Source organism: Podarcis erhardii (assembly GCF_964252035.2).
Source record: "Podarcis erhardii genome assembly, chromosome: 9".
Lineage (NCBI taxonomy): Eukaryota > Metazoa > Chordata > Lepidosauria > Squamata > Lacertidae > Podarcis > Podarcis erhardii.
The window spans coordinates 19,526,649-19,553,016 of NC_138512.1; the positions used below are offsets into that span (position 1 = coordinate 19,526,649).

Genomic DNA, 26,368 nt, shown 5'->3' on the forward strand with positions numbered 1-26,368 from the left:
GAATTCTTCGTCATCAGGTGTTTGAGCTAAAATGAAACTGAAGTTTGGCGTGGGAGCTCCCCACTCCCATTTAAGGAAATTAATGAGGTATAACCTTAACACACGAATAACCTGTCTTTGTAAACTGTGGAACAACCTGATTTTCAGAGAGAGACGCCTGGTTCTTAACTGAGATACTAAACCTGGGTCTGGGCTACGCTAGCTCAGATTGTAAGTGGTGGAAAAAAATTGTGGGGTCGATGTGTCACCGTACCAAAAATAAACAACCCTCCACACAGTAAATTTGAAGTTGAGGGAAAGGGTTCTAAATTAGTGATCTCCTTGGCGTGCAAGTTTTCTACGAGTTTTAAATAGAGAAGTTTGCCACACGATGCCCATCTCACCTGCAATGGTACACCCCAGAAACAGGTTTAGCACTCAAAGAGAGAACTAGTATACAGTTTCTCTGAAAAACCATCAGTGAAGTAGCACTTCTCAGTTTCTGGTGGTTGTTCCAAGAACTAACAAGTGCTTTCCCCTCCTGCTTTATAACCAGATGTTACTGGTGAAGAACAATAAATTGGGGGAGAGGGGAGACCAGAAAGAGATTTGGATTCTGTATAAAAAGCCTGTTCTAACCTCACAAACTTGGAGTCCTCAGGTAAGGTAAAGGTAAAGGTACCCCTGCCCGTACGGGCCAGTCGTGACCGACTCTGGGGTTGCGTGCTCATCTCACTTAAGAGGCCGGGAGCCAGCGCTGTCCGAGGACACTTCCAGGTCACGTGGCCAGCGTGACGAAGCTGCTCTGGCGAGCCAGCACCAGCGCAGCGCACAGAAACACCGTTTACCTTCCCGCTATAAAGCGGTACCTATTTATCTACTTGCACTTAGGGGTGCTTTCGAACTGCTAGGTGGGCAGGAGCTGGGACCGAACGACGGGAGCTCACCCCGCCGCAGGGATTCGAACCGCCGACCATACGATCGGCAAGTCCTAGGCACTGAGGTTTTACCCACAGTGCCACCCGCGTCCCTTAGTCCTCAGGTAGGGTTGCCGTATTTCAAAACTGGGACACCCCAAAAGTTGTTTTACCCCAAATGGCAAAATAACACAATTTTTAGATTGACTTGTCTAAGATCCAGGACAAAGCGCCACCTTTCAGAAATACCCCCTCGTCAATGTGTGCTGTGTGTGTGTGTATACATACATACATACATACATACATATAAAATCAGGAGATGAGCAGCTCAACGTGGAGCTTTGAAAGAACATTCAGCCAGACCCAGAGACTTGTCCCTGGTGAAAAGGTGATTTTTGGAATCCACGTGTTGTTAGGGAGGCTAGCTAGTTTTTCAAAAAAGACGTTTTTATTCAGTTTTCAATTCAAAACAGTAAAGAGCGACAGAACATTGTCAAGAGATCTGAGAAATCAACGGGTGGAGGAAGGAGCGGAAGAGGAAAATGTCAGGACCGCAACACAAGATTAATTTGCTTTTGAATAAGAAACTTAAGAAATATGTACATAAAGGCATTCATTGGATTTTCAAAGCACGGGGATACAGAATGAAAGCAGGTAAAATGTGGTTTGTATGCTCAATTAGGAAATTAACTATTTCCATTTAAAATTGGGGGGGGGGGGCTATATTGCGTGTTTCATTGTTAACAAAAGCAGTAAGATCGTACAATATCAATGCAAAATTGTCCTTGCTTTGTCCCGTAGCCACTTGGAGTTTGTAAGTTAATTTTTTCCAGAAGGGTTATTTCCTACGCTTTGGTATACCAAGTTTGTACGTTCACCAGTGTCTAGCCATAATCGCTCTTGCCACTTTTGGTAGTTATGACACTAACTCTTTGCAGTGTAGGGTGTAGTTTTCATCTTCAAAATAAGCAGAGCTAGCTGGTGAGATGGGGAAAACTCTTTGCCTATAATTTTACTGATTTCCAGAAATTTTGGGCCTTTCCATATTGCCACCAAAGATGGAGGCAAGTCTCCATTGCAACCCCACCAGTATCTTGACGAGAAAGAGATATCTGATGGCTTACAAGGTGTCATAGACCATTTGTGTATTAACGTTAACTCCCTGTTTCTTGGCGAGATTGATTTTAAAGGAAGACAACTCCATAATTTGGTCTCCTGTTCTTCGAACTCAAGAGCTTTTCCCCACATTGGCTTGATTCCGTTTAAACTGCTCGAATGCGGGACTTAATTAGTTGCTTATCAGTCAATGCGTAAAAGAACATGAGAACTTAGAAGAAAACAGAAGTAACTGTTCAGAGGAAGGAGACAGGAAGGTGATAATCCAAATTGCTCCACTTCCTCACAGTGCTGATGCAATAAGGTCTCCGGTGAAATATTTCCAAGCTAATTTTATTTGCATCTTCACATATTGCCGCTTTTTCTTGTTTGGTTTGTTCACCTGTATGTTTCTGGGCACAATTGCCTGATCATGACCTATAAAGCCCTACATAACTTAGGTCCAAGCTATCTGAAAATCTGTAATCATACAATTTTCTGTTTTACAATTTAAAACACTCATTTTACATCCTTAAGATATCATTGACTTGCCTTCTTCTCTTTCCTTTTTTTTAATAAATATTTATTAAAGTTTTTGAATACAAATACACAAATAATAAACAATCTTACTTCCAACGCAACGTAGTTTCATCAATTCTTTGGACTCCCTCACGTCTCCCGCTCCCATTTTCATCGTAAAAGGTTTTTCCAAGCAAATTATCGACTTATTTACGGTCTTATATCCACTCATTTAAATATAATCTAGCAATTCTCCAAAAAATTTATGTTTTCTTTAATCTCACTTATCATCGAATTCAAATCTAGTTTAGTGGTGGCCAATTTTTTATAATCTAGCATCCTTCTTAACATTCAACCAAGTTACAATGTTTTTGTAAATACATCTTAAATTTCTTCCAATCTTCTTCAATCCTCTCTTCTCCCAGGTCTCGGATTCTGCCAGTCATCTCGGCCAGTTGCATATAGTCCATCAGCTGCATCTGCCACTCTTCCAGTGTGGGTAGATCTTGAGTTTTCCAGTTTTTAGCAATGAGTATCCTTGCTGCCGTTGTTGCATACATAAAAAATGTTCGATCCTTCTTTAACACCTTCTGGCCGACAATACCCAGGAGGAAGGCCTCTGGTTTCTTAGTGAAGGTATACTTAAATACCTTTTTCAGTTCATTATATATCATTTCCCAGAAGGCCTTCACCTTAGGGCATGTCCACCAGAGGTGAAAGAATGTTCCTTCATTTTCTTTACATTTCCAACATTTATTATCAGACGAATGGTATATTTTGGCAAGTTTAACTGGGGTCATGTACCATCTATATATCATTTTCATTACATTTTCCTTCAGAGCATTACATGCGGTAAAGTTCAACCCAGTGGTCCATAACCTTTCCCAGTCCTCAAACATGATGTTATGCCCAATGTCCTGTGCCCACTTTATCATAGCTGGTTTAACCATTTCGTCTTGTGTATTCCATTTTAACAGCAAGTTATACATTCTAGATAGTACCTTAGTCTTTGGTTCTAACAATTCTGTTTCTAATTTCGATTTCTCCACCTGGAACCCTAACTTTTTGTCATTTTTAAAAACTTCTTTAATCTGAGCATAATGTAACCAGTCTCGCACTTTATCCTTCATTTTCTCCAAACTCTGCAATTTCCAATTGTCTCCATCTTTTTCTAATATTTCCCAATATTTTGGCCATTTGGCCTCCATATTGGGTCTTTTTCGGGCCTTAGCTTCCAGAGGTGAAAGCCACCTCGGAGTCTTGTTTTCCAATAAGTCTTTGTATTTTGTCCAGACATTAAATACTGCTTTCCTAACAATATGGTTCTTAAAGGCCTTATTGATCTTAACTTTGTCGTACCATAAGTATGCATGCCAACCAAAAGCATTGTTGAAACCTTCCAAATCCAGTACGTCAGTGTCCTCGAGAAGTAGCCAGTCTTTTAGCCAGCAGAAAGCTGCGGCTTCATAGTACAACTTTAAGTCTGGCAGGGCAAAGCCCCCTCTTTCTTTCGCATCAGTTAATATCTTAAACTTAATTCTGGGCTTTTTGCCCTGCCAGACAAATTTAGAAATATCTTTCTGCCACTTCCGGAAGCACTCCGTCTTGTCCACAATCTGTAGTGTTTGAAACAAAAACAACATTTTTGGCAATACATTCATCTTAATAGCAGCAATTCGGCCTAACAAAGAAAGCTTCAGTTTTGTCCAACTGTCCAAGTCTCTCTTAATTTCAGACCAACATTTTTCATAGTTATCCTTAAAGAGACTCAGATTTTTTGCTGTTATATTTACCCCTAGGTACTTTACTTTTTTAACCACAGTTAGTTCTGTTTCTCTCTGAAACCGTTCTGACTCTGTATCTGTCAATTTTTTTCCCAACACCTTAGTTTTCTGTTTATTTAATTTAAATCCCGCCACCCGCGCCTTCTTCTCTTTCCATGGTTCATTTTACACATGATAAATCCCTGCATATTTTACAAAAACTATACCATTTAGTGTTCCATTACTGCATTCATCCAAACTTGTTTACACTGTTGAATTTATCTTAATGCTGCCAATGTTTTCATCGGTACACAATTATTTCCCATATATTCAATAAACGTTTTCTAATCTTCTTTAGACGTATGTTCTTCTTATTCTCTTATTCTATATGTTAAGTCTGCAAGTTGTGCATATTCTGTCAACTTAAGTTGCCATTCTTCTTTGGTTGGGACCTCGCTCGTTTTCCATTTTGGGGGCTAACAAAATACGGGTCGCCGTAGTGGTATACATAAATAACCTTTTTTGACACCTGGGAATTTCAGTCTGAGAGGGGGCCTTCTCAGAGGCAGCTGCCAGACTTTGCCACTCCCTCCCTGGAAAAGCCATACTGGGTCTCTCCTTGCTGTTCTTCGACTGACAGGTGGAAGAACTTTTAGGAACCGACTGCTTTTAATGAAAGGGCTGGTGCTTTGCTGTTTTCATTGTAACCATTTGTATCATTTTAATAGATTTTAATACATTTTATCTCACACATAAGATAAATGCATGTGGACAGGTCTCTCAATAGCTACCAGCTAACTGAAGCTTAATAATAATAATAATAATAATAATAATAATAATAATAATAATAATAATAATTTATCTATCTATCTATCTATCTATCTATCTATCTATCTATCTATTTATTTATTTTAAGTGGCTTCCCCAGCCACTCTGGGCGGCTTCCAACAAAATATTAAAATACAGTAATGCATCAAACGTTAAAAGCTTCCCTAAACAGGGCTGCCTTCAGATGTATTCTAAAAGTCTGGTAGTTGTTCTCTTTGACATCTGGTGGGAGGGCATTCCACAGGGCGGGTGCCACTACCGAGAAGGCCCTCTGCCTGGTTCCCTGTAACTTGGCTTCTCTCAGTAAGGGAACTGCCAGAAGGCCCTCGGCGCTGGAACTCAGTGTCTGGGTAGAACAATGGGGGTGGAGATGCTCCTTCAGATGTACTGGACCGAAGCCATAGCAAATGCGTAGCAAATGCTTGCAAATATATATTGGTGGGAGAGAGCAGTTGTATTTGTGTCGTCTTTGAGGGCTTCCTAGAGTCACCTGGCTGACCACTAATGGAAAGAGGACATAGTGCCAGATGGTTCTTTGGTTTGATCCAACCAAGCTCCTGTGTTCAAATGCTGCTCTTATGACTTTATGGTTAAAAGCTCTTGCAATTAGGGTGACTTCCATCTTCTGCTACATTTTTAGCCATAGCCAGAGAAGATAAAATCAGTGAGGGATGCAAATCAACCGTCCCTCAACTTGTATTGACATGGAACATCTCAAGTGTGTCGCAGGTGCACGATCAGCCCACTAACCACAAGTAAATACCTTCTAACAGGGAAAGCTATTTGAGTCTTGGAACTTGATTTGCATCTTGATTTGCCAAACATATATGTATTAATTCTTATTTATACTTTTCTAATTTATACATTTCACTAATTTTACAATCACAGAGAGAGTCTCCTACTCTGCCAGTCCTCAAACATTCTCCACTCTTTCACTCTGATAATGGTGGGAAGTACGATGGAGAAATGTGCTAAGAGGAATATACAATTAGAGGAGTGGATTAAACTTTGGAAAGAAGGAATGAAATTCACCGCATGTACTACGATAAAGGAAAATGTTATGAAAATGATATACAGATGGTATATAACCCCTGTGAAACTTGGAAAGATGTTTAAAGTCAGTAATAAATGTTGGAAGTGTCAAGAGAAAGAAGGGACATTTTATCACATGTGGTGGGAATGTAAGAAAGTGAAATGCTTTTGGGAAATGATTTATAATGAGATGAAAAAAATGTTGAGATACACCTTTGTAAAGAAACCAGAAGCATTTTTACTTGGTATAGTAGGGAATGATGTTGGAAAGAAAGATGTGAAGTTATTTAGATATGCAGTAACAGCACCCAGAATTTTGTTGGCCCAAAGGTGGAAACAGGAAGAAATGCCAACGAGGGAAGAATGGAGAATGAAATTGATGGAGTAGCAGAAATGGATAAATTAACTGGGAAAATTCGAAACCAACGCAATCAGAGATTCACCGAGGACTGGAATAAATTTACAGAGTATATGAAAACTGTGTGTGATCAGGAAATAACGCTTGTTGGATTTCAAGAAGCTTTGTGAAAAAATAAACTGAAATGTCGCTTAAAAGAGATGATAAAATAGGGAATGTCAAAGTGCAACATAAATGTATGAAATGTGAGAAGTTGTGATAAATATGAAAATTGTCAGATAGGCTGATGGAAGTCAAAAAGAATGTATAAGTTAAATTGGATGTTAAATTATAAATGAATTGGTTTATTGGAAATTTGAATAAAAATTAATTAAAAAAAAAAAAGATAATGGTGGGAAGTACGATGGAGAAATGTGCTAAGAGGAAGGCACGCTTGGCAAACCCTCACCATGATCAACTCCTGTCCAGAAACTTATGTCCCCACTGTGGAAGGACGTGTGGATCCAGAATTGGCCTCCACAGTCACTTACAGACTCACTGTTAAGATTGTGTTCATGGAAGACAATCTTACTCAGCTACGAGTGTTTGCCAAACAGAAGATAGATGATAGAGATAGACAGATGATAGATAGATGATAGATAGATAGATAGATAGATAGATAATGCCTTATAAGATGCAATACATACAAGATACAATATACAGTGGTGCCTCGCTAGACGAAATTAATCCATTCCATGAGGCTCTTCGTATAGCGGTTTTTTCGTCTTGCGAAGCAAGCCCATTGACGGCTTAGCGGCTTAGCGCTATTTAATCAGTTTAGCGGCTTTTAGCGGATCAGCTGATAAGCGGCTTAGGGCTTAGGAAAAGGGGGAAAAAAGGGAAAAAACCCCCGCAGGAACTCGCAAGACATGTTCGTCTTGCGAAGCAAGCCCATAGGGAAATTCGTTTTGCGAAGCGCCTCCAAAACGGAAAACCCTTTCGTCTAGCAGGTTTTCCGTCTTGCGAGGCGTTCGTCTTGCGGGGCACCACTGTATATATATATAAAGAGAGAATGATTTCCAAGCTTTCACTATACACTATATTTTATATTTTACAAAATGGTGGGGCATGTACATACCCTCTCTCTATGCACAGATTATTATATATCCACCAGTACTTATTAACATAGGTATGTAAAAAGTAAAGGACCCCTGGACGGTTAAGTCCAATCAAAGGCGACTATGGGGTTGCAGAGCTCATCTTGCTTTCAGGCCGAGGGAGTCGGCGTTAGTCCACAGAAAGAGGATCAGTGGTTTAGACCAGTGTTTCCCAACCTTGTGCCTCCAGCTGTTTTTGAACTACAACTCCCATCATCCCTGACTAGCAATACCAGTGGCAAGGGATGATGGGAATTGTAGTCCAAAAACAGCTGGAGGCACAAGGTTGGGAAACACTGGTTTAGACCACAGTATGTCCTACCTATATGATCAAAGTGATCAAGGTGCACTCAAGAATGAATCATAGAATCTTAGAGTTGGAAGGGACCCCGAGGGTCATCCAGTCCAACCCCCTGCAGTGCAGGAATCTCAGCTAAAGCATCCATGACAGATGGCCATCCAACCTCTGCTTAAAAACCTCCAGGGAAGGAGAGTCCACCGCCTCTCGCGGGAGTCTGTTCCACTGCTGAACAGCTCTTACTGTCAGAAAGTTTTTCCGAATGTTTAGTCGGAATCTCCTTTCTTGCAACTTGAAGCCATTGGTTCGAGTCCTATCCTCCAGAGCCACAGAAAACAAGCTTGCTCCAACTTCCATGTGAAAGCCCTTAAGATATTTGAAGATGGTGATCATATCTCCTCTTGGTCTCCTCTTTTCCAGGCTAAGCAAACCCAGCTCCTTCAAGTACTCCTCCTAAGGCTTTGTTTCCAGAACCTTTTCATCTTGGTTGCCCTCCTCTGCACACGTTCCAGCTTGCCAACGTCCTTCTTAAATTGTGGTACCCAGATTTGGACACAGTATTCAAAGTGTGGTCTAAGGCAGAATAAAAAGGTAAAGGGACCCCTGACCATTAGGTCCAGTCGTGACCGACTCTGGGGTTGCGGCGCTCATCTCGCTTTATTGCCAAGGGAGCCGGGGTACAGCTTCCGGGTCATGTGGCCAGCATGACTAAGCCACTTCTGGCGAACCAGAGCAGTTCACGGAAACGCCGTTTACCTTCCCGCCAGAGCGGTACCTATTTATCTACTTGCACTTTGACGTGCTTTTGAACTGCTCAGTTGGCAGGAGCAGGGATCGAGCAATGGGAGCTCACCCTGTTGCGGGGATTCGAACCGCCAACCTTCTGATCAGCAAGTCCTAGGCTCTGTGGTTTAACCCACAGTGCCACCCGCGTCCCTAAGGCAGAATAGAGTGGTACTATTACTTCCCTTGATCTGGACACTACAGTGATACCTCGGGTTAAGTACTTAATTTGTTCCGGAGGTCCGTTCTTAACCTGAAACTGTTCTTAACTTGAAGCACCACTTTAGCTAATGGGGCCTCCTGTTAAGCTTGTGGTCCGCCAAGACACCTAGACCCGTTTCACATGTACTGCTAGTAAGCCAGGTGTCTCCCATCCTATATTTCTGCATCTGGTTCTTCCTGGCTAAGTGCAGAACCTTACATTTGTCCCTATTGAAATTCATTTTGTTAGCTTACGCCCAGTTCTCCAATCTGTTAAGGTCATTTTGGATTCTGATTCTGGCTGTAGGCACATAACTGTTGTTTCAGACAAAGGTTCTACCCATGGTTGTGATAAATGTGTGAGCTCAAGGTGTGCGTATGTCCCCCACAACTTGCAGAACAGGGATGGGAAACCTATGGCTCTTTAGAAGTTGTTGGACTCACAACGCCCATCATTGCCAGCCAGCAGAGCCAACGGTCAGGGATGATGGGTGTTGTAGTCAAAAAACATCTGGGAGATCACAGGTTCCCTATCCCCTTTGTTGCATTTGTACATTTCGTGGTACAGTTATGAATTGACCTTTTGTTTCTGCTCAAACACTGCTCAATGGTTTTCACTGCAGAACTGACACCTGTGTTTATCCTCACCGGCATTCTTCACCGAAATAATTGGTTTCTGCAATTCGCAGATGTTATGACTCAGACTGGCTTAAAAAGCTGTCAACATCTGATCCGTTAAGTGTTAATTATTCTCACTGGAGCCAGATGTTCTTCTCTGTTGCACGTCAAGATAGAAAAATAGCAACCAATAACAGCTGCACTGCTCTGATATGGTAAAATATTATTTACTGAATTTATATACCGCCCCATACCCGGAGGTCTTCAAAATATACACACAAACTAGTGTCCTGCGCTTTGCCCTGATGCAATGTAGAGGTCTCTTGGATATTCATGCTGTTCCAGTTACAGATAGGTAGCCGTGTTGGTCTGCCATAGTCAAAACAAAACAAATTCCTTCCAGTAGCACCTTAAAGACCAACTAAGTCAGTTCTTGGTATGAGCTTTCGTGTGCATGCACACTTCTTCAGATACCAAGTGTGCATGCACACAAAAGCTCATACCAAGAACTGACTTAGTTGGTCTTTAAGGTGCTACTGGAAGGAATTTGTCATGCTGTTCCAGTTATTTTTATGTCAGCAGAAGCAGCAGATCTGCACATGTGAAGAGTCTGGTTGTTATTAATTAATTAATTAATCAATCAATCTAGTTCAAGCCCCTGAAATGCACAAATTTTTCACCCAACACAGGACTTGAAGCCACAATCCTGAGATTAAGAATCTCATGCTCTAACAGTGAGTTAAGCATATCTGCAAAAGTCGGTCCTACCATGTCTCGGGAAAAGCCAACAATCTCATAAGAATCTTTCACATTCTGATAACCGGTCATGAGGAAGTGACCAAAGGTGGAGAATCGTAAGTTACAAATCTTTTGCCCCAAGTGCAGAGCTGCACAGAAACAACCTGCCTTTCCCACATCCATCGGGTCCAAAATCAGCTAAACACCAATACGGAATATAATATTTCTACTAAATTTTCCAAACATATACAAACCCAGAACCTCCAAGTGTCCCTATTTTCCAGGGATGTCCCTGATTTAGAGAAGCCGTCCTGGTTTCTGATTTGATCCCGGAATGTCCCACTTTTCCTTAGGACATCCCTATTTTCATTGGAGAAATGTTGGAGGGTATGCAGTTATCCGACCCCCAAGCCGCCTGAAGGCAATCCTGTATAGGGAAGATTTTTTTTTTATTGTTTTATGATGCTTTTGTATATGTTGCAAGCTGCCCAGAGTGGCTGGGGCAACCCAATGAGATAGGCCAGGTATAAATAGTAAAATTATCATTATGCAATGGGATGCTATATTTCAAAAAGTAAAAACCAGGACACCATGGAAGTTGCTGAGCTTTCTTTAGGAAGTCCCCAACATTGTTGAGCTTTTTTACAAAAACGCTTCCAACACCCCCCCCCCAGCGATTTTTCTATTGATTTGCCTAAGATCCAGGACAAAGCACTTCTTGTTTAGTCGTCTTCGTGACCCCATGGACCAGAGCACGCCAGGCACTCCTGTCTTCCACTGCCTCCTGCAGTTTGGTCAAACTCATACTGGTAGCTTCAAGAACACTGTCCAACCATCTCATCCTCTGCCGTCCCCTTCTCCTTGTGCCCTCCATCTTTCCCAACATCAGGGTCTTTTCCAGGGAGTCTTCTCTTCTCATGAGGTGGCCAAAATATTGGAGCCTCAGCTTCACGATCTGTCCTTCCAGTGAGCACTCAGGGCTGATTTCCTTAAGAATGGACAAAGCACTACCTTTCGGAAATTCCCCCAGGACTTCAATGCACCTTTGAAATCCTGTTAATGTCCGGGGAAATCTGGACATATGGTAGCCCTAAGAGAGAGCAATGGAGGGATGTGTGAGAAAACAGATTGCCTCCAGACCTGACTTTTCCTCCCCCTGCCTTTGTGCCTCTTAAGAGTATTCAGGTTGTCTTGATCTTCTAAACCCACAGCGAAACCCACACAGGCAGAGCTGAGAAGCCCTCAGGAAACTGACACAAACTCAACTGCTGACTTATCTCTCTCTCCTCCTTCGCCCTTCCCTTCACACCAGTTTCTTCTCTGCTGAAGCTAGTAAAGGGCGGTGGTGCTTATCTGAAAATTAAGACGGCCGCATTGGCTTCTTTTTTGCTGCTTGAAATGGTCAATCATTACAAAACGATGACTGCAAGGGGAATGGAGAATGGGCCGTAATTTGTAATTATCGCCTTCCTAAGAACACTGTTGGTTGCCAAAGTTTACAAGTGACCCTGTTTATCATCCTGAATCTGGTAAGTAGGTTCTTTCTTTCTTTCTTTCTTTCTTTCTTTCTTTCTTTCTTTCTTTCCTTCCTTCTGAAGGTCTATCTACCCACTTTCATCGCTGATTATTAAGGATATTTCCAAGCACTCCCACTGAACGTCTCCACCTCCATCGTTCAGCCCGGACACTGAGGTCCACTTCTGAGGGTCTTCTGGTGGTTTCCTCACTGCGAGAAGCCAAGTTACAGGGAACTAGGCAGAGGGCCTTCTCAGGAGTGGCGCCCTCCCTGTGGAATGCCCTCCCATCATATGTCAGGGAGATAAAGAATTGCACAACTTTTAGAAAGCATCAGGGAAGTTTTTAATGTCTGACATTTTGTTATTTTTTATACTTTGCCGGAAGCTGCCTAGAGTGGCTGGGGAAACCTAGCCAGATGGGTTGGGTATCAACAATAAAATTGTTATTATCATTATTATCATTACAGTGGTACCTCAGGTTACATACGCTTCAGGTTACAGACTCCCCTAACCCAGAAATAGTACCTTGAGTTAAGAACTTTGCTTCAGGATGAGAACAGAAATCATGCTCCGGCGGCGCGGCAGCAGCAGGAGGCCCCATTAGCTAAAGTGGTGCTTCAGGTTAAGAACAGTTTCAGGTTAAAGAAAGACCTCCGGAACGAATTAAGTACTTAACCTGAGGTACCACTGTATATCATTATTATGATGATTTGAGTGGGACTTGAAACAGAACAGTTTTGTCTAATTGCCTTCTTCATTTCTATAAAAAATATTGTCATAATAACAAAAGAAAAAAAGAAAAAAAGAAAAAAAGAAAGGATGCTTGGGGGGCTGTCTGCTAGCCTGTTTGATTTTTTAAAAGATATATTTTTATTAAAGATTTCTTAGTTTACAAAAATATGTGCATTGTCTCTTGACGTGTAGTGAGATTCATAGGTTTGTACACGTTCGGCAGCACTGCCTGCGTACGACTCTCCCAGTATCGCACAGCAGAGGACTGTTGGATCCGGGACGAAGTGCAAAGCAAAGTTTTAAAGCAAAGTTTTGACAATTAGCGTGATTTGGGTTGCTACAGTTTAAATATGTTGTCAACTTGAATTTTATTCTTACGCCGCCTCTATGTGTACAGCACTTTACGGAGGAATCAAGAAAATGCAAGTTCCTAGGCAGAAAGGTTTGCAATGTACCCTTTGCTCTGGCCTGGCAATAAATTGAGGAGGGCACATTGTCACTTCAGGCTATAATCCTCTACTTGTGAGTAGGCCCCACTGAGCTCAATGGGACTTACTTCTGAGGAGACCTATATAGCCTTGCCCTGTTGGCAGGCATACTGAGAGTTACAGTGTTACCTCGGATTAAGAACTTAATTTGTTCCGGAGGTCCGTTCTTAACCTGAAACTGTTCTTAACCTGAAGCACTACTTTAGCTAAGGGGGCCTCCTGCTGCTGCCGCGCCGCCGGAGCCCAATTTCTGTTCTTATCCTGAAGCAAAGTTCTTAACCTGAAGCACTATTTCTGGGTTAGTGGAGTCTGTAACCTGAAGCGTATGTAACCCGAGGTACCACTGTATAAGGAAGCTGCTTTATATTGAATCAGACGCTTGGCAGCAGCTTTCCAGGATTCTCTCAGCCCAGATTCTTACCTGGAGATGCTAAGGATTGAACCCAGCGATTTCTGCATACAAAGCAAACACTCTTAACACCGCTCTTCCCCAGCAGGGGATGAGGACTAAAGGGTTGGGCCAAACGCTTTGAGGGAAAGGTAAATTTTGAGTAGAGATTTGAAGAGAGAGATAGCATCGTGCTGGTCTTTGGGGAAGCAGTTCCAAGCAGGAAGGGACAGGATGGGAGAAAGGATGGATTCATTTGAGAATGCAGAAGAAGGGGCCTTCTGACTCCTCAGGGTGTTGGAGCCGCAAGAGCAATGGGGCCCCATGAATGGGACATGTGTGGTCAATTAGCACCGATTCAAAACTATCAGTATTTCAGAATAAACTTCAACCATAGTTCATGAGGTTTAGACAAGCTACAGCCTTTCCTATACCGTTGAGTGTTGTTTGGCTAACCTTTAGGGATTCCACACTGACCCACCAAGTGTCCCTATTTTCCAGAGACAGTTCCGGATTTACAGAAGCCATCCCAGTTTCTGATTTGATCCTGGAATGTCCCGCTTCTCCTTAGGATGTCCCTATTTTCATCAGAGAAATGGTGGAAGGTATGGAGTTATGAGGCCGATGAGATAAGTAATTATACAGCATTTAGAAGACATCTGAAGGCAGCCCTGTATAGGGAAGTTTTAAAACGTTTCATTATGTTTTATATATGCTGGAAGCTGCCCAGAGTGGCAGGAGCAACGTAGTCAGGTGACTGGCTATGATGATGATGATGATGATGATGGAATAGGACATTCCTATTTTCATTGGAGAAATGTTGCGAGGTTATGCAGTGATGGAGATGGGAAGCCAAATATACCAGCAGTAGAGGGCACAATCTAATTAAAATATTCTCATCCCAGTGATTTCAATAGAAGATGTTTAAATATATGCTTACCTGCCCCTTTGAAATTAAAAGACTTTGCGGCCACTTAACTTTGGTTGGATAAAGCACATGCATGCACCCATACCATATATTTGCCAGCTCAAGTTTATGCATTTGGTGTTGTGGGTCCAACTCAACTGAACTCCCTCCCATCAGAAATCAAGCAGGTAATGCCCTGCTGTTTCAGATGCCAGGTTAAGATGGTTTTATTTCAGGAGATCTTTGCACCCTGAATTTTGTTCTAATGTTATATTTTTCAGTGTTTTAATGTGGGTTTTTAATTTTACGTATCGTATGTTTTTATTTTCGTAACTCACTCCGAGTCCCGCAAAAGCCTTCTTTGGAATCAATAGTAACACTGCGGAAAGAGCAATCTCAACCGGGATATTTTGTCCTAAATTCAGATCGTGTTCAGAATACACGCAGAAATAGATTCGTCATAGGGGGTAAAGGAAGCCAAGGAAGGCAATCAATAGCTGATCTTATTTTGGATCCTGAAACGTTTGGGAGGAAAGTCTTGCTGCATTCCTCACTTCCCCTTCAATTGCAGGACAAGGTCTGGGAAAGATCAGGGAGGTATATGATGTCAAACGTGCCACGCAGAATAACCTAGAATAAACAGGCAAAGAAAGAAAAATGTTTCCCTCTGCCGCCATGTATAAAACAATCTAAATGATGAGAGGCCCCGCTACAGAATTAGGAGTGTAAAGCTGAAATCATCAGTCGGCTTCTGTGCATCTAAATCCATGTTAGATTGTAGCCTGGAGATTTTCACAGGTTACATGACTCTAAGCTTGTCTACTTAGAAGTGAGCCCTACTAAATTCAGTGGGGCTTGCTCCCAGGTAAACGAGTTTAGAAATCCTGTCTTGTTCTGTAAGTGCTTACCGTTAATAGTTCTAACAAACATGCTAGCATTTACTGTATTATTAGGCTGTATTATTAAAGTTTGGGTTTGGGGTTTTTTTTTATAAAAAAGGTATATTTCTCTGAAATGAAACCTGGCCCATAGAAGTGACAGTGATACACCATCTTCTATTCTTCCAATTTGTACAATGAAATGCCATCGATTTAAATGGGAGAAAGTTAAGAATGCACTTGAATATTTTACTGAAATCAATGAGATTTGAAGTTGCTCAATGTGATCCTGTCCTTATCTCCTGACAAACCGGTTCCCAAAAGATGAGTCGATGGTCATGATCCATAACTTGAGGATACAGCTGATGCCAAAATTTTAGCATCCACTGATGGGAAGTGGGGAAAGGCCACATTTTTAAGGAAGGCTTCCTAGTAAATTGGCTGAATGCTCTGTTCTAAAAGGCTGCCGACACAATTATTACTTTTCTTTCTAGTGTTGCCACACTTCACCTCTATATTTTATAAACTGTGTGTGATATGTGCACATATACAAGCATGGCTGAAGTTCTAGATTCTTCTCTGAATCGAACAAGTTGATAGCGTACAGAATACTAAGCAATGTGCTTTGAGAAACTGACTATCAGTGGTCATTTTAAAAGACGCCACCAGACCTTACAAGGAGAAGATGGTTGCTGTCACATACATTTTATATCAAAAACCCAAGGACTGGGAAGTCAATGTGCCATTCCAAACTTTGAACCACAGTTTGCAGTGCTTTTTACACAGTCCACAAACCAGTGCAGTTAGGTGCATGAGCCTTAAGCCTGCAGAAATCACAAAAGTGTTCCTTTTGGGTTCCAACTATGTGTGTCCCACCCAGAGATCATTTCTTTGTGAGAAAGAAAGGAGTCTACTGTCTCTTGCAGACCCTCCAAATGCCCCTATTTTCCAGGGACGTTCTTGATTTAGAGAAGCCGTCCTGGTTTCTGATTTGATCCCAGAATGTCACACATCTCTATTTTCATTGGAGAAATGTTGGAGGGTATTGAATTATCCGACCCCCGAGCTGCCTGAAGGCAATCCTGTATAGGGAAGTTTTTTCTTAATGTTTAAAATTTTATTATGATTTTATATATGTTGGAAGCCACCCAGAGCGCTGGGGCAACCCAATAAGATGTGTGGGGTATAGATAGTAAAATTATCATTATGGAATGGGACTTCCCCATTTTCACTGGAGAAATTTTGGAGGGTATGCAGAGGTCCAGAGGAGCTCAGGCCACTTGCTGCTTTTGAGGCCCCTTGCCATAATAACAACTAAAAACGACAACACAGAAAATCAAAATAAGGCACCAAAAATGATGTGGGGACACTTGGAGGGTCTGCCTCTGAGGAGGACTGAGGATTCTTGCTTCTTCTACAGAATATGCATTTTAACCTAAGCTGCTCCCCACAGATTCTGTTAGATTGGGGCACACACAGGTTGGGAAACGAAGATATACCAGGGAGCCCAGGTGGTTATAGAAATGGTGTCAAATACGTGTAGCGGCCTGCTTTAAAAACAGATGGGTTTGGCTAGCAGAATATGGATGCACAGCACCATAGGTCAGTGCTGTTTTTTTAAAGGCGGAATTGACATCCGGGAGAATCTCCAAAAGATGACCCCCTTTCCTGGATCTTTTTACGGCCATTTTGTAAAAGAAGCTCGACAACAACTCTGGGTTTTTCTTAAAAAGCTCAACAATTTTGGGGTGTCTTAGCCTTTTACACCAACCCCATATCCTTCTGCCTAGTGACCACACAATTCAAAAGCATCTGGTGCGATGTTAGTGTGGCATAGCTGTGAGTCTAGAGGCGCCATTAGCCCTATCTATGATGGTTTCTCTTCCTCCTCCTAAGCAGGAATCGGAGAAGCAATACAGACCCATTGCAGACAGCTCAGTCTCTGAGTGCATCTGCAGCTTATAATGACCGCTCCCCACTTAAAAAACGGGGGGCGCCCTTTGCGTGGACGCGCGCAGCCCTGGATCTGGAGTGGCCCCATCAACATAGGCTTTGCCTTCCCCCAGGTGGGATACCTGGAGGTCCCCGCCTACCCCAGTGAGTTGTCCAATCCCACCTAGGGGAAGTGTTGCCAGGGAAACCAGGCCAGGTAGGGGGAGGGATTACCTGCCCACACAATAGAGGGTGGATCTTAATTGGTAATCCTCACTTGGCTCCAGAGCTTCTCCCACCCTACCCACCCGCAGTTAATGTCTTCTTTTGCAGGTTAACTTTTCTTCATAGGTTTTGCAGGTTAACCTGTCTCCACAGGTATGCGGGCGCTGCTACGATAAGGTCGCTGTTAAAGGGCCGGAAAGGAATTTCCCTGCATTGGCAGGTTTCGCTTTTCCCGTAGCAAAACGTCACAACTTTGGCGGTATCAGGCCTTGGGCGGAATCCTTTAGTCCATCTTCCTCTTTGCGGCGGTGATACCAGGGTTCCCTGTTAAAGGGGTTTTTGAAGGGAGGCTTTGGCCGTACGCCGAAAGGTCGTCATTGCTCTCCCCTGCGGCGGCGTAACGGGGGCGGCTATCTCTGCTTGAACATATGTTCTCCAGAGCCGGCCCATCCCCCCCCCACACTGGATAACCCTGATGCTCCCTAGGTCCCCGGCTGGGGACTAGGGAGGGAGAACGCCCAATGCCTGAGCCAAGGTCTACCCACATTTGAAATTTAATAAAGTTGTGGCCAATTTAATCCCATAGCACGTTGTCTAGAGTCGTTATTCCACATGACGGGGGGGACCACTCGGGATCTGGGGACTCCGCCTGTCCACGCAAGTTAGGTTCTCTGTAAATTGCATCTGAATCTAGCACCCCACAAGTACAATAGGCATATTTCCTAAATGTGTTTATACACCTGCACCTGCTGATTTATATGTCCCGGAATTGCTGCAAATGTCAGGTTCAAACTTCATAATCTGGAAACATACGGGTGTACCAGTAAATGACCAGAAAATGGCTACAGAAATATGTTTTTGCAATGTGGAGCTTTCCATCATTCACACACCTTGGGCTTGCCTCAGATTAATCCACGCATTGTAACCTTTTTGACAACTGCTTCTTTCCATTTTCAGTACAAAAAAAGGTTACCATATTTTTACCAGGTCTCACTTATGTGCCTTTAAAAACAGCTCTAAAAGCAGAAATTTATCAGGCAGCGGTTTCCCCACAATCAATCTCCAGACCAAAAACAAAACAAAAAACAAGAACTCCTTCACCTCTTACATTTCTATGTGTCAGGCACTATGTGTCAACACACATGAACAATATCAGAAAAAAGAGATGAAAATCTTAGGCCAAACTAAACATGACTTTGACCGTGCAGTTTGGTCCCACATGGATTATTTTGGTTTAACAAAGAGCTGCTTCAGGGGACCCCTGAGCCAGAGTAGGACCATTGATGCTTTCCTCCAGTTGCAATGCCAGGCAATTCAGATTAGGAAGGAAGTGAGGAAAAGGGTTAAAGACAACCACCCCTCACCCCAATCCAGTCCCCCCCCTTCACCTCTGGTTATTATATAACTAACTAAAACAGCTATACAAAGCCTAACTGTCCCACAGACTTCATGATTTGCTCGACGCTTAGCAGAGAATGAAATGGTTGTGATTAAAGTCCTATTAACATTCTCTTCCCATAGACCCAGAAATTCCTGTATTCATAAAATTCATAAAATAGAATGTCATTCTGCTAAGTGACCCGATTTTTTAATTTTTTTGTTTTAGGGTTGGAGTATTTCACGAAGCCGTTTTGATCCAAAGCAGTCACTCTGGAAGACAGGTGTAGAGGAAGGTAAGGAGAACTGTGAACTGCGCTCACAAAGCAGGCATCTGAGGGGGTTGCTTCTTGCCTGTGGAAGTCCAGTGTACCATAAATTTATCAGGCTTTCGGAGGTTGTATTTAACTCCAGTCAGATTAAATCAAACAAACAAGGAATATTTGGTGTTCATGTTGGAGGGGATGCCAGAAAACAGGGAATTATGTTCATATGTGGTGGGGGTGTAATTATGTACATTTCTTTTTTTTACAAAAGGGTGTTTAAGGAGATAGCAGAAATCACTGGGTTAAAGCTGACCAAAAGTCCAGAGGTAGCATTATCATCCATTTCCGATGGGGTGGAAGGTACTCAGGCTATGAAGGGCTTGCTCACAAATTTATTGACAGCTGCACAAATTATGAAAGCTAGAAAGTGGAAGGGACAAGCAGAATATAAAACGGAAGAATGGTATAAAGAGGTGTGGGATAGAGCTATTAATGATGATGATAATAATAATAATAATAATAATAATAATAATAATAATAATAATAATATTTTATTTATACCCCGCCTTCCCCAGCCAAGACCAGGCTCAGGGCGGCTAACAACCAATAATAAAAACAAGTTGATTAAAATACAATTTAAAAGATTAAGATACAACATTAAAACATTAGGGTGCAATCTCTTCATAGGAGGGGAAAGGAAAAAGAAAGAGGGGGAGGGAATCAAACTGATTCCAAGCCAAAGGCCAGGTGGAACAACTCTGTCTTACAGGCCCTGTGGAAAGAAATCAGATCCCGCAGGGCCCTGTTCTCATGAGACAGAGCAAAATTAACACGTTTATTAATGATAAATTAACATGTGCCATTAAGGTAATGTGCAATAAGGAATATGCAGGAGAAATGATGAGATACGGAGGGTGTTTGTAGAATCTGTACTGATAAAACAGAAAGGGGTCAAACCATCTCCAGAGGTATTTACATTTTGGGAGCTTGGATAGTTACAGTTGAATGGTCTTGGTGGTGGGGTGCAAATTTTTATTCTTATCTATTTATGATTATTAATTTGTCAAACTAAAATTATAATTTTTTTATCAAGATTTAAGATGGATTGATGTGAACAATACAGTGTGACCCCCTTTCATTGCTTTTTTAGTTAAAAACAGCTGGGTATGTGTGGGTGGCTCTGAGTTTGCTTTCAGCATCCCAGGGAGTGGGTTAGCTCTTTCCACATGTCATTTCCCGGACCTGGTCCCGCATCCTGAAGCCATTGTTGCAGATTTGTGGGTTGATGATGTGCTGCGGCTTCCAATAGCGGTTTATACGTATGCATGTGTTGAACTAGGGGTGCCAAACGCCCAGATATTTTATTATTTCTTTCTTTAATTTGGACCATTTATATACCGCTCGTAGTTAGACAAAGCTCTTTAAGCGGTTTACAGCATAGGTTAAAACATCTTAAATAAACAGCAAATACTGAAACAAAAAGGAGAGGATTTCTGTAAAACTTAAACTAAACAGAGCATCCTCGTCAGTATCAAAATAAACATTGCCACATAAAAATCAGCTGCAAAAAATGCAAGGAAAATCCACGGTAAAGGACTAAATCCAAGTATCCTCTAACGATCAGGAAGCAAAATAATTAAAAATGAAAATGAGCTAAAAAGCATAAATTTCACCTTAAAAACACACACAAAAACCTGATTCACAATAAGCAAAAGAAAATGTACAGCACTTATATAGATTTCCCATAGATCAGTGCTGTTTCAAAGATACTTTAAATGGTAATCTGACCAGTGTAGGGCTGCCATATGAGTGTTTGTAACATCTTTTGGGGTTTCCTAAGAAAAAAGCTCAAAAATATTGGGGTGTTACTTTTTGAAATATGGTAATAATAATGATAATGATGATAATAATAATGATAATGATAATGATAATAATAATAATAATAATAATAATTTATTTATACACCGCCCATCCACCCCAGCCACTCTAGGCAACCCTAGGACCTGTCCGCAATTGAGCAACAAGTAAATCGCATCACCTTTTGTCCTGGACTTTTTACCCTTAACTGCAGGGTTTTTCTGACTCTGATTAGACTTCCCAAGGATTTTTTATTTATTTTTATTTTTAAAACTCTGTATTTAAAGGGGGAAAGACTTTTCAGGGTACAATCTGGAGTCTAGGCAGGGAAATGAATTTTGTTTTATTACCTTTAGAGCCAAAGATGCTACTACTGAGTTATTTAAAGGGATTACAATGAAGGATGTTGACTTGGAAATGACTGTTAACCTCCTTATCAGTTACAGATATCTGAAGAAGTGTGCATGGTATCTGAAGAAGTGTGCATGCACACGAAAGCTCATACCTAGAACTAACTCAGTTGGTCTTTAAGGTGCTACTGGAAGGAATTTTTTTATTTTGTTTTTCTCCTTATCAGTGTCAGGATCCGTATAGCAGCAAACTGGAGGTGAAATTTCACTCCATCAATTCTTGGAATGATGTAATAGAAAATGGAATATAGCAATACTATTTAAATTAACTTACCGAAGAAGGAGTAACAAACAGCAACCAAGTAAGTTTGGTAAAAGCTGGATTTTAATTAGGATGCTCTGGAATAAAAGAAGCAGGACAGTGTTCAGCCTTATGCCTCCTTTGCTGTATAAGTTGTAACGCATGTGCTTAAAAGGTACAAAATCTTACCGCCAAAGGTCTTGGGCTGACCCTTCAAATGATATAGCACACAGTTTACAGTATTAAGGCCATTTTTAGGCAAGTGCAGAAGCTGAAATCCATCTTTTTTTTCATTCAAGGGAATGATACACCCTGACTTTTCATGAAAGGTTTCTGAGTGGTTTGAAGAGTCGGGGAACCGCTCCATAAACATTAACATTCAGGGTTCTGCTTCGCTTCCCAGTTTAATTACGGTACTCAGAAATAGCAATGGGTTCTTTTGTTTGTTTATTCATTTTCCAAATTTGTATACAGCTTCATTGTTAAAAACCTCAGACCTCTAAGCAAAATATGCATCAAAATGATCAATCAAAGTCAGAAGTTGAAACAAGCTGACCTAAAAAATCCCAATTATACATAAAACCAGTGCTTTGCTAATTGCACAAGGTAAACACACATGCATATGTACAGTGCTTTTTCTGGGAGGTACGCATACCCCTAAACATTTTGTGAATCTTTGTACTTTTGTCCATTTACTGTATTTATTTCCCCCGATTTGAACTATAAAATGGTGATTTTCTTGAGTCAAAATGAGAGTACCCCTAAACAATTTTTGAAAGAAAAAAAGCACTGCATAAAAAACCAATAGTCAAATGTGTGAGAGAGAGAGAGAGAAAAAGAGAGAAGAAAATGGCCTATCAAAATGGCTGTCAACCTTACATATTTTTCCGCTCTTGTACTGACTGCATGACGGGTTGTTCTGAAACTGCTCCTCTGAAGAGCTCCAATCTCTGAGAGACTTTGCAGCCTCCCTACATTTATTGTGCAAGTCTTTTCTTACTTGTTGAAACGGTGGTGGAGTTCATTGCACACTGGTAGCTATTAGAAAAATCTGCTGTGAAAACTTTAGTGAACCTGTTTGCTGCGGACTAGAACCCTCAGGTCCACAGTCAGATTCACCAAAGCAGGGGGGAAAATATGAGGGGAAGCAGTGACGCGAGTCTTGGACAAATCTGAAGCTTCTCATGGGCCTTTTTATTTTAAGCTGAAGCTGTGGAACGAAAGTCAGAACTAACAATGGAAGAAAAAAGCGGTTAAATAGTACTAATCCACCATGTTCATGAATGCACAAGTAAAACGGGGTTTCCTTTCCCTATACACTTACCTGTCGTTGCTGTTCATTGTTGCTATGTATTATTTCATACATGACCTAATCATTAGCCTTTCTAAGTGGTGTGCATAAAAATCATGCAGAAAACCAACACTGTGAAAATTCTTCCTATAAACAGACAGAGACATGAATACTAGTGTAATGGGTTCGCTGGTACAAGAAAGCCTTTCCTTGAAGGTTCAGCAAGGGGGGTGCCTGCCTAATCTCTTTTTTTTTTAAATAAAATAAAAAATTATTTGGTTTTTCAGACTAAAGTTTTACAATCATATATCCAACACACAAAAACAAGATTCCAAAGAATCTCCTGGACTTTCCCCCTTCCCTTTGTGGGTATTATTGTTAATCATTTCCTCCTGCATCTTTTTAAATAATCCAATTATTTTACCTCTCCATTGTGTCCAAAATTCACCATTAAACTATAAGTGTTATTCCAATCCTACTAATGATTTTAACTGTTTACAATGGTTTTTAAGATAAGTTAGAAAATTTCCCCCATTCCTTATGAAGATTTTGGTCTTTCTGATTTCTGATTCTTCTGGTCATTTTAGCCATTTCGGCATAATCCATCAATTTAATCTGCCATCATTTTTTCTGGTCGGGACTTTACCTTCTTTCCATGTGCCTGCTTGATCTGTTGTGAGGGACTTCTGCAGGCTACGGCCCTGAATGCACAAACTTACAGGCAAACACTAAAAGCAGCTAAAAAGGGCTTTAAGAGCAGTCCAAATGGCAGTGGCTGACGATAGGTTTAAACCAGGGGTCAGCAAACTTTTTCAACAGGGGGCCAGTCCACTGTCCCCCAGACCTTGTGGGGGGCCGGACTATATTTTGAAAAAAAAATATGAACGAATTCCTATGCCCCACAAATAACCCAGAGATGCATTTTAAATAAAAGGACACATTCTACTCATGTAAAAACATGCTGATTGCCGGACCATCCATGGGCCAGATTTCGAAGACGATTGGGCCAGATTTGGCCCCCGGGCCTTAGTTTGCCTACCCATGGTTTAAATGATGTGATGCGAAATTAGCACCTGCGGCAAGCAGGGGCGTGGGGTGAAATTTTGCATAGGGGGACAGTTAGGGCCAGAGCTGTCAGCTTGCAAGGGCAAATTGGGGGGTTGATGTGCACATAAGCATCGCGAGCCTCTGACGGGATGCCAGAACCCTCCTGCTTCCTTCCCAAAGGCGGGCGGGCTATGGGATTGTGGCAGGATGGCTCTTGGACCCGTCAGAGCATCGTCCCAAGCTGGGCAGAAGCCTCGCAGGTTTTGGGACGGAGGCTCCAGGGGAACATTTAGGGGACTGGCTTAGTCCCCCTAGACCACACACCACTGGTGGCAAGGGACTCTTTTCATTCATCTGGAAAAGCCGACCATGACAAAAACGTCTTCCAGAAAGCAGAGACTGTGGGAATCTGTCATATCTCAGACAGGGATGCTTTTCCGCAGGCTAGGGGCAGCCATGCTGAAAGCCCTGTTCTGAGTTACTCTGGAGCAGGATTCTGGTATTACGAAGAGTTTAATGAGAAACTTTCTTGCAGAGCGCAGTGACCTACCGGGTAATATAGGGGAGAGCTTATCTTCTTTAGAGGCCATTCTTCTGGGATCGAAACCTTGTGTTTTATATATATATATATGGTAAAGGGACCCCTGACTGTTAGGTCCAGTCGCAGATGACTCTGGGGTTGCGGCGCTCATCTCGCTTTACTGGCCAAGGGAGCCGGCGTACAGCTTCCGGGTTATGACGAAACCGCTTCTGGCGAACCAGAGAAGTGCATGGAAACGCCGTTTACTTTCCCGCCGGAGCAGTACCTATTTATCTACTTGTACTTTGACGTGCTTTCGAACTGCTAGGTTGGCAGGAGCAGGGACCGAGCAACGGGAGTGTGTGTGTGTGTGTGTGTGTGTATGTGTGTACACACACACACACACACACACACACACACACTCACTCTTGTGTTTTATTGCTACTTCATTTTCGTTTTGGGTTGCCAAAAAGTGGAAATCCGGACACAAATGCAGTTGAGGGTTGTTGTTTTTTGCAAAAACTGCCCAAAAGTCAACACTTCTGATGTGTGTTTTCCTGGATATTATTGATGCTTTCCCAAAACTACAACAATATTTTAAAAAATCATAGTATATCCAGCTAAAGGCAGGGTGTACAAAATCTAAACGTATTAAAGGACAACCCCTGTTTTAGGACATAATTAAACAACAAACTCATTTCCATTAATACCAATGTAGCTGTTCAACAGTCCTCCAGATAATCCTGAAAATTGTAGTTTAGTGAGAGCCTTTTACCAGTTTGTGTCTGGGATAGACATGCTCCTGGAATGCATCAGAGTAGATTTTTCTTTTGCACAGTCAGTCTGTACAATTGATCCTTGGCTCCACCTTCAGTCCTTCCTGGCAGAACCAGAGGATTGTTGTGGCCAATCTACACAATTTGAAGAGCTGAGACAGTGCCGGATTCTCTCAAACCACCTTCTTCCTTTTTTCTCAGAGGCTTTTTTCTCACATTTCCTATTTAACACGAAAGCACGAGCATGGGAGCCCACAAAGGTCCCCAGCTGGTACACGTTCCTCTGTTACTGCTGCTTTTGTGCTGTACGTAAAATTGCATTGACACACAATGACCCTTAGCTATGATATGGCTGTAATAAAATTGCAGTCAGGCAAACTTACGAACCCTGAGCTTTTAAAAAGCACAACAAACATTTATTTATTTTTTAAAAACCATGCAAATAATATAAGCAAAGGGTGCAAAGTAAACGCCCAAATTAATTGTGCTAAGAAACCTATAGAAATGCAGAGGCAAGTCTTATAACTTAAAAAAGTAACGCTTACGTTGCTGCATGAACCAACTACGTCAGATGCATCAAGTCGATAGTGAAGATGTTCCAGAGGGTTCACTGCATTGCTCTGTGGAAGTAAAAAACGAAAAGAAAAAGCAGGGCATCTTATATCACTTTAAAGACTAACACATTTATTATGCAATTATTATCGGTTTTAAAAAATATATAATCCTGCTCTTCAGCCAAATCTCTAAAAAGAAATGAAAGAGAAACACAGTCTCTGCCTTCAAGTTTATAACCTAAAAAAAATACAACACAAACAGAAAATGCATACCCGCCAACATTTCTCCATTGAAAATAGGCTGCTCTGGTATCGCCAGAAGCGGCTTAGTCATGCTGGCCACATGACCCGGAAAAACTGTCTGCGGACAAACGCCAGCTCCCTCGGCTTGTAAAGTGAGATGAGCGCCGCAACCTAAGTTGTCCGCGACTGGACTTAACAGTCAGGGGTCCTTTACCTTTTTTACCTACTCCACAACAACAACATCATTTATATCCTGCTCATCTGACTGGGTCGCCCCAGCCATCCAGAAAGTAAAAGTGATGGCAAACACGAAACTACTGAATTACAGTTCAGTTGTAAAATCAATGGATTTTATCACACTGCCTGTGCTAGCTGGATTACCAATGCCACAATATCTGTGCTATCAACACCTGTTTTATTTATTTTTTTAGAAAGTCCACTGTTAATAGGGTAA

The 26,368-nt window shown here is 41.8% G+C and overlaps 1 protein-coding gene and 1 long non-coding RNA gene across 4 annotated transcripts in view; one reads left to right on the top strand and one right to left on the bottom strand.

Moving 5' to 3' along the window:
• LOC309349687 overlaps positions 1 to 26,368 on the bottom strand; it is a 55,626-nt gene that overhangs the window by 10,346 nt on the left and 18,912 nt on the right. Inside the window, exon 3 of the long non-coding RNA XR_014160082.1 lies at positions 25,663 to 25,737. This is a non-coding gene — a long non-coding RNA (uncharacterized lncRNA). The remainder of the gene's footprint in view (positions 1 to 25,662; positions 25,738 to 26,368) is intronic.
• Positions 11,269 to 26,368, top strand: part of RHOH (ras homolog family member H) — a 25,381-nt gene continuing 10,281 nt past the window's right edge. Inside the window, exons 1-2 of one of the 3 annotated variants that reach the window (XR_014160050.1) lie at positions 11,269 to 11,794; positions 13,892 to 15,285. The gene's annotated coding sequence lies outside the window, so the exon portion shown is untranslated. Of the gene's footprint in view, positions 11,795 to 13,891; positions 15,286 to 18,210; positions 19,006 to 26,368 lie in introns of those variants that run through there. The other 2 variants (XM_081876022.1, XM_081876021.1) reach the window with 2 other exon arrangements.